The sequence below is a fragment of the Trichogramma pretiosum genome, unplaced genomic scaffold (assembly GCF_000599845.2).
Source record: "Trichogramma pretiosum strain Unisexual culture from Peru unplaced genomic scaffold, Tpre_2.0 scaffold26, whole genome shotgun sequence".
Classification (NCBI taxonomy): domain Eukaryota; kingdom Metazoa; phylum Arthropoda; class Insecta; order Hymenoptera; family Trichogrammatidae; genus Trichogramma; species Trichogramma pretiosum.
The window spans coordinates 865,754-880,295 of NW_019641640.1; the positions used below are offsets into that span (position 1 = coordinate 865,754).

Below are 14,542 nucleotides of genomic sequence, written 5' to 3' on the forward strand. Positions count from 1 at the left end.
ATTCTCAGTTTATCCATTTAAAATCGTACCTTCAAATGATTGGCAGCAAGTACTGAGTTTTCAGCGAGTGATTATTTAACTTCTTTTCTTAATTGAATTGTACGAAAATGTGCATACCCTTAATCTAGGTTCATGATTTAATCTTGATTGATGCGAGTATTTAATAACAAAAGGAAATTAAAATATCGTTATTTTTATTGTTTCAGGTAAGCTGATCTTCAAGGTTCGAAACTCTGCAATTTGGGGAAAGTTTACGGTGAGCTTGAAACTCATTATTCGAGCTACTAGAAGAGTTGCAAAACATTAATTAAAGTATTAGTATATAATACATAACGTAATTAAAATGCCAGCGCAAGCGATCTGGCCGTGTACACACACACTCGCGAAAGGTATAGTAGCTTGCGCGAAGAAAGCGCGCTGCGCGTGCCTCGGCCCAAGATTTTATCCTCGAGGCGTAATACATGGAAAAAGTTTTCTAGATCTTCGGCTTCTCTCAGCCAGCTCTCAATCATTCAAAATCAATCTCTCTCCCTTGACAAACTTTGTAACAGCCGCGCGCGCGCGCCCGGAGCTCGAGCGATCAATTAATTCATACCTAGCACGCGTGACCCATACTCTTTCGTGCTCCGACTACATTCATAAAAGCTATTTAAGCACGTCGGATATATATGCTCGGGGATAAAATCCCTCGTCTCGCTTGTAAAGGAAGAATGTGAAAGTGGGTGGACGCGTGAATTTTACGGCCGACTAATTGGCAGCCGGCGAAAATCCACCCGAGGACTTGATGAGCTCGTTAATGCATAATTGCACTTTTGACGATGACTTGGCCGGGGCATAAGCTTGCGTCTGGCGGGTTATTATAGGTATAAAATTTTTTTCGCGGATTTATAATACTCGTAATTTCGAAATAAGACGCGCGTTTACCAACCGAGTCAAGGATATTTCATTTTCATTTTCGAGCTTTGTTCTTTTAGCAACGATATTATATATTAATATTATCGATTGAATTCGAGAGTAAAGGAGACAAGAATATAATAACTTAAAAGTTGCCCGTGTACATTCAAGTAAGTACGACGTCGCAAAACGCAATGCCTTAACGATATACAATTACGAGTCGTAAGAAGAAACTAACGGAGCACTTGCAAAGCGAGTCACGTTTAAAGGAAAAAGCTAAATTGGCAAAAGATATTGACTTTTCAATTTGAATAAATTGCATATATTGCACCGATAGCTGATACAATTTCCCCGTCTTTGTTTTCCGTACAAATGACTTTTTCATGACGTTTATGCACGAGTTGCCGTGCGCGGCGCGATACACTCATCGACACGACACCGGCCGGCCGGCCGGCCGGCCTATAGAGACTTGCCATGCACTCTGCGCGCATTAATAATTTCAAACGGACACGTTTTTCTAAATAAGCATTAGCCGCGGGATATCTCACGGTCGCGTGTTTCCGAGCGACCCATCACGATTTTTTCAACTGCTCGCTCAGCAAGTGTATGTACATTGAGCTATCGGCCGTGTATGGTATATATACCGCTTGCGCGCGCTCATATAAACTAGCAGTACACGCGACACAATCAATCATTCGTCATTGAGGGGTTGGCTCGACGAAGTCTGCAATTTAGTTCTCGCAACAATGTGCAATTACTGCGCTCACGCGCGTATATAGAGCAGCGAATGTAGCTTACGATGCTGCCGTTGCTGGGCGCATAGTGTGTACATTCGAACGTATCAACTACTCATCATTAAAGCAATAATCTACGGCAAATACCTGCGCGACAGTACATATGGTCGGCGCATACGCCGGATACGCGCTGTATAGCTGCCCTGCTTCCGATTAAATGTTCCCTCGCGCTGTAGCGGAGGACGAAACTAGGAGTCGAAAATAAAAACTGAAAAATGTGCTTGCGTTAGGGAAAAAAAGATTTCGGAGGATCGTGCTCGAGGGATGATACGTTTTTAAGGAACTTCAAAGGTCGCACTGCTGCGCAGCGATACACACGTCCACGGGATATAATACGAAGCGAGCTCGTGTCCCGGCGAAGGGCGTGTAAACTCGAGAGCTGATACAGCAGTTCCAGAGCGACCCCAAAGCGCGCGCGAGCCTACTTTCAATTACACCCTCTGCGCGCTCAAAAAAATAACGAGCGCACGGTTCACTCGCTCATAGAGAAGTTCGTCGTATACCAGTTCTACCGCGTTCGATCCTCAAACTCTGGCGTTACGTTGTCGTTTACATCGAGAGAGCGAGAGAGAGAGAGACGAGTCAATAAACTGTAAACATGCGCGGTGCCCGGGCGTGCATTCGTAGCTTGGCAAATCGCGCTGGTTGTACGAGCGGCGTGTAGGTACAAGCTGTTGCTGCAATCGAAGCAGTAACTTTCTCGTGTAAATATATGAATATTTCTGTGTGTGCGCAACACCGGCTACGAGCGTGTTTAGATGCTGTATCAGCGCGAGTATCGCTGGCTTTTATGAGAACTCAAACAGCGGAGCTTATGGTGCGGTGTACGAAGCGAATCGCGTCGACCTATCGATGCATGAGCCAAACGAACAATGTATCGGCCTTTGCGCACAGATATGGATCGATCGCTTAGCAGCGTACGGTTTAAAGAGCTTGCGACGTTTCAACATTATCGTGGCAGTTTTTCTTGAATTTTGCAGGAATAAGTGCGCGTGCACTCCGTAGCCCGCAGTCGGTTTCTTGATTTTTCCTAACGCTTGACGTATCGAGTAAATGATATAGAATCTAAACGGGATCGACAAGACGGACGCGACCGAGCCATGCGTCACAGCAAATTACATCAGAAGTTGAACTTTTTGTACCCCAGATCTACGGCCGATCTTAGCTAAATAAAGCGTGTGTACTTGTCTTATTTTACACTTCTCGGGTTTCTCGACGTCTGTTGAATCTCTATACAGTCTTGAAAAAAGTATATCGTAGCGGTATATAGGTGCAACATACACGCCGGTATATGTATATCCGCACACTGGGCTGGAGTACGATATTCTCTCTGTATAGTGCGTTAGCCTCTTGATCGCGTGTCGTCGGGACGTATAGTTTGCGCTGTGTTCACCGCACACGCAAATCTATGATATACACACGTAGCCGCTGCCGCCGCCACTGCCGCGTTGCCACTCAAGCGAGCGCGTGAATAAAATATTAGATATAATTAATGCCAAGACGAGGACTGACCCGAGCTGCAGCGCTCGTTGCGCTATACGACGTGTATACACGTGTGTTGATTGCGTATATAGGTATATGCGCGGCTTCTGTTGCGACCCGCGTAGATTTTTCTGCACGATGATGATGACGCTGAAAGATATGCCTGCGCGCCTGTATACAACAGTAACCCGCAAGTAACTTGAAACAAAAGCTTGACTTTGGCTTTTTTGTCTCTCTTAGCTTTATCATTGCAATACACGGCGAGCTCGACGTGCGATCGATCGCTTGCGTACGATGAACAGTCGACGTTGATCAAGCACACAAATTGCAATGCGCGCTACACTCACCGCTATTATCTTATATGACGAACGCGAGCATACCTGAGCTTGCGTTGTGGAAGCAATGACAATCGTACATATATACAAGACTAGTAGTTTCGCAATGCCCGCGTAATAACATTTTGCTTGACGTATTTCAATTCCACATCTGCCGAGAAACTTCTTAACAAAAATACCCTATAGGCTGTGTTGTTCCAATAATAATTTTTTCTTTTTCAATCATATGCACGACTATACTCGAAGGTATTATTCATTTCCGAAGTTGTGACATTTTTCGCTGCAGATTACTCGTCAATAGCTTTGACATAATTATTTAGTACATTGAGCAAAGCGCTATCTGAATTGTGGTTCGGTATTGCTTAATTAATGTCAATACTAACGATTAAATTACGTGTACCGAGGTTAACGTTGCTGCCTCTCTTTGCAACGTCGAAAATCGTAGCAATTCGAAAGCATTCGTTGCGTTGTAACGAGCGATGCCGATGCACGCGTTTAGAGCGTGCACTATGCGGAGCGTTTATTTGACCGGCCAGATTAAATTCGCCGTGCAACGGAACTCGGGGCATAGCTAGCTTGCTGTTGCTGATCGGAGCTAAAACACGTCTGGGAATTCAAGTGGTCTCGCTATATGCTTGTGCGGCAACTGAAGCCTTTGGATTCGCGCGCTCGCAACTTCTCTCATAGTTGCCTCTATCACCCATGAATTCGTTTATCGTATACGTGTATTATCCGAGGACAGAAACCGATGCAAAGGCGATGTGTGACGAGCAATTTTCCTTTGTGCATGCTTGCGGTCGAACGACCCACGTACGTGCATACGTACGAGTTAAAGGTATATCTGACTTGAAATCATGCCACGCATTTTCAAAGCAGGGAAAAATTTTACAAGAAAACGTTCTTCCGACTTTGTATTACTTGAAGGTAATTATATTCATAATAAAGTATAAAAATGTCAACTTGTGCATTACTCTAGTGCATGTTCAACGCTGAGCTTTTATGCACAGACTCAAGTCTTTACATTATACATGCGCATGTGTTCTCACTCCAACGTGGATATCGTTGCACGAGTTTCTCGGATAACAACACGTCGAACAAAACTTCCTCTCGGCACACATCGCCCCAAGAGAGAGTGAACAAATGGATGCTGATTTCTCGCGTCGGTCAGTAGAACTAGCCTCGCGTAATTCTTGCAAGCTCACATACGTGCGTGCGTGGGCGCCGCATATAGCGTATGTATGTGTGTCAGTGTGTGGTTAAGTGAAATTCACTCCAGCAATCGTTGTTTAGCCGGAGGGCGTGAGTTTGTGTGTGTGCTAGAGCTTTGTCGTCCGTTGTTGCTGTGTAGCTACGAATTGGCATGAATAAGCAGCAGCGGCAGCAACGAGGCAAGAGGACAGCAACAAGCGTTATAGGTCCTGGATTATGCGCATCCTCGCAGCAGTGTAGAGCTCACATAGCTAGTGTATGTGCGCGTGTGTGTGTGTGAAGCTCTAGGTTTGTTTGCCAGATGATGTCCCGTGCACAGTGTACACTAAACGTGACAGATGCTTACTCTATGTTACTGCTACTCAAGATTATTCCACAACTCATTTCTAAATGCATACGTATACATAGTCATTTTATTAAAATAGCAGCAGCAGTGGCAGTACGAGGAGAATTTGATCACGTACATCTATTTTGACGTGTAGTTGTTGCTTGCCGTTGCATTCGGTGTGATGAAAATGTCGAATCGGTCCGTGGAAATGAGGCTTTTACGTGAAACTCGACTGGTTAATTCATTACACGCGCTAATAAATCCTATTGTCATATAATATGTTAAATAGCAATTATGCACTACATGCGTGTGCTCATTCAGTTGACTTGGCTAAAATTATACACCATAGCTTAACTTGGAGTAAACATCAGTATAATTTTAAAGATTCGATCAACCAAATTGAGACATTAGTGATATCTAACTAATTACATAACTCAACAAATTTATGTAGAGTAGCACAAAGCTTTGCGTGAGTTGTTCTGTTTTTAAGTTGTTCATTTATTTTTTAATATATTGCTTTTTTTTAAATAGAGTTCGTTGTACATCAAGCCTGCTTTAAAAATACAAGTCCGGAGGCTGTATATTATGCGCGTACGCCTCTTTTAAAACTTTGCTATAACATATTTGATACGACGAGATATTCTTATGTGTAAAGTATCATATGTACATGTGTAATTTATCACACATACTAAAGCCCTTGGACGATTGCCTGACCTTTGGAAGGGGCGTCAGCCTCAGAAATCTTTTTGCTCGTGTCGACCTGCCTCGAATATACAATAACTCCGGGCTCCTATCTCTTGGTGACTTTGAGAATGTGTCAGTTGAAATGTGCTCCGCTGATCCTCCCGTTCAACAGTAGACTACCTTTAATTATGCTGATTGAATGAGTGAACAGACCACTCAGGTTAAGCAATATACACTCACACGTTCAAGTTTGTGTCAATAGGTTAATTAATTTTGCTTTGTTGTAAAACATGTGTTTTATAATTAATATTCTACTGTAAACTTATGTAAAAAATTGTTGTAGCCCTGGTAAAAAAATTAACTAATCTACCATTGGTTAATTTTTTAGCGAGAAAAATTTCAATTATTCAAAAGGAAACCTTTCAATTTTTAAATGAAAGAATACTAAATTAGTGCGAAGAATTTCTATTGAAGAGTTACAGCTTACATTATAATTTCGTTCCTCTCGAAGCCGCTGCGCCGGGTTGAAGAGAAATTTTTATTTCGCACAGAAAGAAGCCGCAGTCTCTACGTGTTCTAAAAACTTTGATCGTAGCAGCAGTACAGCGGGGCAACTGAAAACAAATCCGACTCATTAAGGCAGAACTTGCATAAGTGCAAAATCGCATTTCCTCTCCTCTCGTGCCGATGCGAAACTGAAACTTCCTGCAGTCCTATTCTTGAGTCTGCGTAGCAAATTAAAAACAAACTTTTTTCTCTCGCTCCTGGCCGCGCGGCAATAGTGTTTCGAGGCTCTTGAAAAATCTAGATACCAGCGCCAAACAATCCGGTAAATTCGCTTGCAAAAAGTACACGCGCTTTATGTATACACTCGAGAGGTGCTTTGTTTCCTCCTTGACGCGCGTGTGCTGCCGCTCTTTTTTTTCGCATTAACTTTTGTTGCTCGATTGAATATTATAGAAGCATAGCAACAATGTAAAGCGAATTTCAACTTTCAAATTTTAAGTTTCACAAACGAGATGAATGCACGCTGCGCTTACAATTCGATTAAACAGTTTAAATACAGATAAAGCAAAGTTTATACAATACTTCGTGATACCATGTTTTCATAAAGTTGAAAAAATGCACGGTATGGCAAATTTGTCGGTCAACGCGCTTTTAATGCGATACATGCGAATATACTGGATAAATTTGAACCTTATAGTTAACAAGTTCAATCATTATTGCAAGCCCATTCAAATACTGCAGCAGAAATACTGAAGTTTTCTACTTAAAAAAAAACTACTGTTTTTTCGGGAGAAGAGTCAATTGTACTACAAATACAACGCTATTCAATGTTAGGCTACTTCGGATATTGAAAAACTTTTTTACTCCCTCAATCGAGTCAACTAAATGAAGGTGGGAGTTGAGAAAAAAAAGAAACAACGAAACTGGGTTTTTTGGTCGTGCGATAAAAGTATGCTTGTTGGAACAGCTTTTTACCATGCAAATACAAGGGGGATCGATTAGCATAATAATATGACATTAACATGCAAATTTTTAATTAAAATTGATTAATAAACCTGCACGAGAGAGCTGATAATGACGACTATATCCAAGGTATAATTTTGAGCGATATATAAGAAAATAAACAGCAACAGCAGCAACGACTACGTGGATTCGGAGCATGCGAGTGACGTTCTTTAACCGTGTTACAAAGAGAGCACAACGAAGGCATGTGTCAGGAGGTGTGATGCGCATTAATAAATTAGCAATTATAACATAGGCGCGCAGGCAGTTGCGACGCGTTCGCATAAAAAAAAACGAAAGGTACATAGTCCTTTGAAAAGTCTTGACGCGCGCCCGAGCACAGGAAATATATAGGCTCGAAGCAAATATCGGGCAGCGAAAGTAACAGCGACAATGAATAAACTCCCCCCTTTAGCGGAATCAAGTACGCATGACATCACACGGCCCTGTATTATACTACTCGACTCCGAGTAGTATACGCGTATATACCGCGGGGCAAAGAGGAAGCTCGCATGAAAAACGGGCCCTGAATGATGACCGACCGGCTGGCTTCGAGGGAGCTCGAGCAATACTCTCTCTCTCTCTCTCTCTCTCTCTCTCTCGCACACATACACATACACGCACGCATCCGACGCGTACTTTCATTATTATCGAGCCTTAGGCAATTCGTATAGAAGGGCGCAAAAGCAGCTAAAGAGACACGCCTAATTGCGAGATTTATTAAGCAACCGCACGCAATAACACCGTGTCTCTCTCTCTGTATATAAATGCGTGTGTGTACGAACACGATGGTATACCTCGAGGGATCGAGAAAGGAGTAAAAGAGTTAAGAAGTGTGGGTTCGGATGCTTTATGTGATTGCTCTGCTTCGTCGATTGCAATACTTAATGTAGGTAGCCTTTTCTTTATTGCTCATCGTCAAATTCGTAATTGTGTTGAAGTGCGAGTTGGTCCCGTACACTTTTTTACGAAATATCGTCATTTTTGCCTTTAGGAAAAGTTTGCAGCTCGCTTTAAGCGGTAAAACATTTGAGTGGATTTTTTACAAACGAAAATGAGAGATAAAAGAGTCAGTGAGATGAATTATGAATTTTGTCATGACGTAAATTCATAATTCACTCGGCATAATCCGACGAGCGTTTCATCCGATGACCTATAATGCGAGCGATCCTCACTCGCAATTTTACGCTCGGTCGAATCTTTAATAGGCCATGTTCATCGACACCTATATTATGAGTTGCCATAAGCCCCGTTGAATCCCGCCGAAGTAACGCTTATAAATTCTGTCCACTAATTTATTTGGTTCAGGCGCTAAATTCACAGCGGAAAGGCTCTCTGCTGCACGGCGCGATACGACGAATGGTGAGGGGGGCGAGGGCGTGCTTTATTCTCACGACGTCATGCGTGACAAATTATTACTCGATTCGCGACCTTTACTGTGGTTTCTTTCGAGGACTGCAGTCGGCGCGCATACGTGAGGGTACGTCAGCCAAGCGTACGAGGATTTGCTTGCTTGACTCCGCAGACTATTCCAGCTTTTTCCGACTTCTATTGCACCTTGACTTTCGATCTTGAGGTATTGAACTTAGATTATTGTGCACGACTGAAATTGATGAATGTTTTGTAAATGAAACGAGTAGAGTAGTAGGGATGACTTTCGCTTGATAATACAATTGTTGAGAGAAACTCACTCTCATTCTGTTCTTTTGCCGCTGCCACTAGACCAGTATTAAACTTTTCTCGCAAAAACAATCGCACAGAATGCTCTCTGCTCTTTTGTTAAATTTAAGCACATATATATTTCATTTTTATCTTGTGGATTTAGGAAAAAATATTCTCTGCATTTAATTTTTTCTATTAAACATTCCACTGCGTATCTTCTATATAAGCTCTCGGCAAAGCGCTCGAGGTGTGTACACGCGTCGAAAGCTTGATTTCATCACTTTGTTAATTAGGAGTGTGTCTATGTGCACACGTATTTCTCTGCCTGTCAGGCTTAACGCGATTATTGTTTTTCTCCCCTCAGTATTGTCACGAAAAATAACCGTACAACGGTATGGCACAAAATTGTTCGAGTTATGAAAGCGCTTGATAAGCAAGCAGCAAGTTTGGTGTACTTTTTGCTCCTTTGTGAATCCATTTTGCTCTTTAACACTAAAATTTTTATTTCATTAAAAACCTCGAGTTAATCCTTACACTAAAAAGAGTCGTTTGAAAGTAATCGAACAACTAAGGCGCTCGGTGCGTAAATCGAGGTGACACTTGAGGAAAAACGCTGAAAAAGTGTTTTAGCGAGCTCGCTAAAGAAATAAGCGCGTGTCGCAGCTCGATAAAAAGGTAGGTCCTGCTAATTACATTCGAAGGAGCAGCGCGTGGTGGTTCCCCCTCATAGACAAAGGAAAAAAGAAAAGAAGTTTACGTTCGCGTATACGTAGGGAAAACAAAAGAAGGTAAATTACCTACGACCAAAGTAGTGTGTGCGCGAGCGCGTACATAGTTCTACATAGTGACAACGAGTGCGCAACAACATGCGCGCGCCTACACTACAGTTGGGCGCGCTGTATTTTTTTCGTCGAAACGTAATTTAAAAGTTGGCAAGCTTCCTCTTTTTGCACGTGGTATAGCTGTTCGCTTATACTAGCGACATGCTTTCTCATGGCTGTTAATGAAACTGCGCTGCTACTGCTGCTCTCTGCGCGCACACCCGCTGCGAGAATCTTCAATTTTCCACCTTCTTGCAAATTTTTCGCGCTCAAACACGCGCGCATGCATACACGTGCGCGTGTAAAGAACAGCTACTGCGTTTCTTACATTTTCGCTCGCTCTCTGTTTCTCGACTTTTGGCAATCTCATTTTCGTTTATGCGCATACTTTTTTCGTTATGCAAATGCTCGAGGTATTATACGCACACAGTTTCTTAGCACAACTAAGATGATGAACACATTAATTTCAGTTCTGTCAATTTCATGTCCCTTGAAATGGGACGTACGATTAGCGATGTACGCAGATTCTTATGTGTTGATGCATTTATCCTTATTTTCTTTTCATTCATTAAAAAGTCCAAGATGGCGTTTTAATGTTTTTGCGCGTGTACTAGAAACAAGTTTTCTCGACTGGCGTAATATTAAACTTTGCTTATAATTCTACTTTCTTTGCGTCTTCAAATCGTCTTGGTTTTTTTTAATCGTCTCCGCTGCGTGTACTCTACATGAAAGTTTTGCTATGCCTGTAAGCTACGCAATCCATTTAGTCGAAAAGCAATTAAGTTTATCCATACAATAAATAAAGTCTTTGTATTGACGATATTATGAGATTCTTTGGGAATGAATATAAATTTCTCTGGATAAACTTTAAGCGATGGTAATCGTTATTATGCGAGAGTTGCATTGAAATAAGTGGCTCCTCTTCAAGAGCATCTATTCAAATATCCTACTTATTCATACCTCCCATCTCGCTCTTTCTCTCTTAGTTTTCGAATGAAAAGGAGCCCACCGCTTGTAGATGTAGATATCGTAACTTTGTTCCTTGTAAATCCACTCTTATAATATGACCTCGAACTGCATGATGTAGCTATTGATTGAAAAAACATTCGGCAACTTTAATGAAATTGTACACCCATCGAGTCACTGATACTTATTTCAAGAGACATATTTTCTAATTACACTTATTTTTCTCCAGCAAAAAGATGTTCGATAAAAAATCTAAAATTTTTCGAAATAAAATACAAGATCTTTATGTACTACAAAATGATCCCTGCTTGGAATCGCTCCCGTGCCTAAGAGATGTTCGAAAACGATTCCGTCAGCACCTCCGCAACTGAATACACGTGCGCCTTTGTGCGTATTTGTGTGTGCGTATATAAATCCCTCTCCCTCTTTCTCTCGCTCGCTTGCGTTACCTCTTGGCTTGCATGTCTATTCGTCTTTCTGTCTCTACCGCACTTTATCTCCGGGACGAGCCGCGCCCTCCTTGCTTTTTTCTCTCCTGCTTTGCTCCGTTCATTAGAGATGAACCTGTTATATATACACAGACACACGCATACACGTACACTCCACAAGCGAGTGATGCAACTGAGGGAAGAAAAAGAACCAAGCTCGACGCAGGCAGTACAGTATATACATTCATCGAGATCACGCAAGGTTACGTAATACATATACACATATATATAGGGAATCGCTGAGTGTATGTGTGTGCTTCACTGGAGACGGGATTGTGCATCGCATTATGCGCATGAATGCTGCATGCTTTATTGCTCTGGAAGAAAAGAGGTGCGCTCAGGTTGGGCAAAAAACTCGAGGCGTGTGCGACGTACATATGGAGATGAGGGTAAACTATTTTTTTCATGACTGGTTTTAGAAATCCACGTCTATTCTACGCAAAATCTTTGTTGTGCACGATAGTTAGACAATGAGCTCAAATCGAGGCACAATTTTTTTTTATTCAACTTGTTATCTTGTAAAATATGAAAACTCGTTGGTGTTCATCTCACTGCGCAATAAATTCACCTCTTTCATGACGCGTTTATTCTGCCGAAGAAAAGAACGCACGTCTTGGCGTAAAAAACATAATTTCTCGCGCCGAAAATTCAAGCAAGTCGGGAAAGATCGGCAAAGAGAATAGCAAAGAGGGTTCGAATAAAAAAGGAGGGCCTGTAAGCAATGGAGAATGCTTGCATCATATAATAAAGAAGATACGAACTTGGTTCTGCAAGAACGCGTATAGTTTGCAGTTGTAGGATTTAACGCTTTAAGGTTTATTATGTGATTATCTTTAATTTTAATAAAGATGTTTCACATCAATAACAGGACATTGACAAGTTGTTAAGTGGAATAAAACTTCTTCATTTAGCAATAGAAAACGAATTTAGAAACGTTCTCAACCATGAAATGACAAATATTTTGAAGGATGATTAACCTACTTGTTCAACGCAAAAGCGAAGAACATTCGATTTATTACAGAACAGTGCAGAATCGACGCGCTTTAGTCTAATCGAGTCGCAAAGTTATCGCGTTGAATTAGTTCGTGCCTAATTACTCAAAGCTCCTCGTATAGTTGCAGCGCGTGTAATATCCAGCTGTCAAGCGCACTCGTCCCAATTTTCTAAATCAACGAGTAACATCGCACAAAAGCGAACGCGAACGCGTACGAATGGTGTATAGCGCCTGGAGAGTTATCTGCAAAGACGCGCCCGCGTTCATACAGATGAAAAAGAAATAAAAGCCCTTCTTGTGACCTTTGCGAGTGTAATTAATGCATCACACTAAATTCATTTTAATCGTCGAGATTATCTGCGCGTATAATAAGCGCTAAGTGCTGCTGGGCTCCCTTTCCGCGATTTTCCGCGCGATTGCGCAAAAAGGAGTACATTGTGAAGCGCGCCCACGTATCCGAACAAATAAGTATACGAGTGAGCCCGAGAGCTTCTTAGTCCCGTAAATTATTTCTAATCCCCCGTTTACGGCTATTGCCCACTCGAGCTTGAGATGATATACAAATTTTCGTACATCCAATAGAATACGTATTTGAGAGTACTTTATGATGTTCTAGTGCACTTGCTAAATCGCTTACGATATACAAATTTGACGGTAAAAAAACAGTGATGACACGATGAACTTATTACGCGGGGAAAGTGAATTTCTCAGTGAAAATCCAACGACGAGAATCGCGGAAGATTGCCACGATCGCGTTGAACATGGAATGGACCGATAACAGACATACATCCCAGACAGAGCAGCAGACTGTACGATGCCTTGCACGCGAAGGGTACACAGCAGTTTTTTTGTTGTTGTCAAGCGTTGAAAACAATTTGTATCAATCTGCATTTCAATTGTCCACGTGCTCGACGCATCTCTCTTCATTGGGACATGTACAGTCGCGGTTGCAGCACTGCCGTACGCTCTCGGCAGCTCGGAGTCCTTATTTTCTGCTTTTTTTCTCTCTCGTCTCCCCTTTTCTCTTACGACTCACTCATGATATATACTGGAATGGACCAGGCATTATAATTGGATCCTCTGTGATGGGTATATATTCATAATATACACCTCACTCGCGCGCTAGCTGGTCATTATTTCTTCGCTAAATGAGTATCGCTTTTCTTTTCTCTGATTTTTCGTGGCGTAAGTTTTTTGTTTTCAAGACTTGCATGATGCCGTGGCTGCGGCTGCCTCGAGCACTCTTATTGTTGCTCTATAACTGCCGCCACCACCGCAAAAGAGCAAAAATTTCAATGAAAGAATACACGCGCAAAGATTTTTCCATCCTCGCCTTACCCCCTGCGTTCGTTTTCTTACGTTCTGAGCAGCATCTTTTTTTTTCTTAGATTTTTAATTAAAGAGAACGAAGCTTGAATAATAATTGCTAGATATATCGGGGTTCGCTCAATGGCCGCCATGTTTCTGGCAGTTTCGAAGTAAACAATCGACGCATTATAATAATTTCAATTCGAAACCTAGGTTTTTTTTCAAATAACGTAGCTTTAGCAAAGCTATTTTTTCTTTATTTGTTTTTAGTTTTTTCATAGTTGTCTCGCAGACATCTACTCATTAGCCAATCCGGGGCGATGCTTTCTTCCTCGTATATATAAATGTATATAAAACTCTGCCGGGCGATGAATCATGCCTATTTTCGAGCCGTCTCGCTGGCTCGGCTCTTATCGTGAATGCAGAAGAGCTCCTGAATACTCTGCAGCTCTTACAGATTTTCTCTCTCTCTCCTTGGCTCCCACCCTTCCTCTCGCTCTAGCTCGCTCGCTCGCGGTCTCGGAAAAGTAATAGATAGGATTTTGCCGAGCTATACATAGCGAAGCATATGTATATATATATTGTGTATATTGTGCAGGGCAAGGCGCGCGCGCAGCAGCTGATTCCGAGCATCTGTTGTCTCGAATATTTCCATCGATAACGGTCCTCCAAGCATAATTCTTCGGCGAGAAAATCCTTGCTCGCGTTTTTTTCTCAGAATTATATATCTATGTACAGCATCTCTCTCTCTCTCTCGATGGATTCGATCATGTATACGTGAAATAACAACTGCACACGCGTCTGTTTTTGTGTGCACAATGATCGAATGTCCATGCAGTTGGATTGTGAAAAAATGATGGAAACATGTTCTTGTGGGAATACCCACTGAGCCATCTCCATCCATCCGTCCGCACAGCTTATCTTTCTAGTTTTTACCCTACGTACGAAAGACCTTTCATATGCTGTGTAGCCTCCTTATGTATTTGCTAACGACCTTCGGTAACTTAAAAATGTTCTACTATAATAAACATAAATAACATCGTAGTTCAATCGATACTGATTTTTATA

The 14,542-nt window shown here is 41.9% G+C and overlaps 1 protein-coding gene across 3 annotated transcripts in view; it reads left to right on the forward strand.

The window, feature by feature from the left end:
• Positions 1-14,542, forward strand: part of LOC106652599 (fasciclin-3-like) — a 210,316-nt gene that overhangs the window by 130,355 nt on the left and 65,419 nt on the right. The window lies entirely within an intron of this gene.